Raw genomic sequence first — 2111 nt, forward strand, 5'->3', positions numbered from 1 at the left:
ACACTGAGCTTATATGAGAATTTTGTTATTCATGAGAGGATTCAGTTGATCAGTGCTGGGAAGGCCAGAGGTTTGAATGCATGAGAGCCTGCAAAGCAAGTATGAGGCTTTCTATTAGCGTGAGTAAGGAAAACTCCATACAAGAAACAGGGACTTAGTGAGATATGTGTGTATTTTTCATGCACAAAGATATCTATAGCCTTTAACAATCCTTATTGCAGTATTAAAGGAGATGTCCCGCGTCGAAACGGGTTTTTTTTTTTTTTAAACCCCCCCCCCCGTTCGGCGCGAGACAACCCCGATGCAGGGGTTAAAAAAACCACCCGCACAGCGCTTACCTGAATCCCGGCGGTCCGGCGTCTTCATACTCACCTGCTGAAGATGGCCGCCGGGATCCTCTGTCTTCATGGACCGCAGGGCTTCTGTGCGGTCCATTGCCGATTCCAGCCTCCTGATTGGCTGGAATCGGCACGTGACGGGGCGGAGCTACACGGAGCTACACGGAGCCCCATAGAGAAGAGGAGAAGACCCGGACTGCGCAAGCGCGGCTAATTTGGCCATCGGAGGGCGAAAATTAGTCGGCACCATGGAGACGAGGACGCTAGCAACGGAGCAGGTAAGTATAAAACTTTTTATAACTTCTGTATGGCTCATAATTAATGCACAATGTACATTACAAAGTGCATTATTATGGCCATGCAGAAGTGTATAGACCCACTTGCTGCCTCGGGACAACCCCTTTAAGGTGGTTTCACATGCGGCGTTTCTTGGAAAAACACCACTCCTGTTCTTGATTCCAATAGTGGATCCAGTAGGAAGGAGAAGTATAACTGCTTCTTTTATACTGATGCATAAAAAAAATTTGTGCAAACACCACACCCGAAAGGAGAGAGAGGCTGCTCACAACTCAGATTTTAAGGGCTTGAGAATACTCCTATCCCAGGGTACCAGACTTTAATTGAGTCAAGAAGAAAGGGGAGACAACAACAAACAGGTCTGACACTATAGGCTTCATATTCATGAATTTTATTTTGCTTTTTAATGATCAGAATAGCACAAAATGATGCAGTAGTATTTGATTTGTTTTTGATTCTATGAAAGTAGAAGCCGGGACACCTTTGAAATCAAAACCTTGCAGGCAGTTGGCTTATAGCCAGACACAGGACAGTGAGGAACAGGAGGAGAGAAACCGCTAATCTCCTGACAAACCTACACAAGATTCCTTTATTTATATCTAAGGCCGCCTGTACACGGGCGGAAATCCCGCCGCGGGATTTCCCGTGGGATTTCCGCCACTGAAAGTTTGCATAGGAGTGCATTACAATACGCACTCCTATGCAGACGGCCGCGGTTTGGCCGCGCGAAATCTCACGCGGCAAACAAACCGCGGCATGTTCTATTTTTGTGCGGGGCACGCACTCACCCGGCCGCCGGCTCCGGTCTGCGCATGCGCCGGCTGCGCCGCAGCCGGCACATGAAAGAGCCGGGGCCGCCAGGCGCGGGTGAGTACGCGCTCGTCCCTGCAGGCTCTCGGGTCGGGTCCCGCGGCGAGAATTCTCGCTGCCGGATCCGACCCGCTCGTTTGCAGGCGGCCTAAGTGGTAAAGGGGTTATCGCTCTAAAAACACTTATCACCTATTCACAGAGGAACCTCCAGCGATGACCAGAATGGTCATCTACTGAATCCCGAGTGACTGTGGCCGTAGTGCTCACGTGTAACCACTACTCCATTCACTCTATTCAAGTGATGCTCTTGGTTCTCTTCCTGAGTCCCATGATCATTCATGCAGGGAACTTGGGGTGCGCTGTTATCATGATCTCTGGGAAACCCAACGATCACACATTTATCACTGATCCTGTGCATGGTAGATAAATGTTTATGGTGGGATAACTCATTTATTTGCAATATGAGACAGAACAGGTTAAGGGCGCGGACACATGAGCGTAGGCGTATTTACGTTCGCACGTGCGCAGCGTTTAATCGCCAGAAAGAACGTTTTTCGGCGATCATGACCAGAGCTAGAAAGTGTATTATCGTTTGTTCCTACTTTGCAAACTATCTTTTCGGCCATCGAATATGCGTTGGCGCGTATTTCGGTCGCATATGTTCCG

The sequence above is a fragment of the Eleutherodactylus coqui genome, chromosome 13 (genome assembly GCF_035609145.1).
Source record: "Eleutherodactylus coqui strain aEleCoq1 chromosome 13, aEleCoq1.hap1, whole genome shotgun sequence".
NCBI classification, from domain to species: Eukaryota; Metazoa; Chordata; class Amphibia; order Anura; family Eleutherodactylidae; genus Eleutherodactylus; species Eleutherodactylus coqui.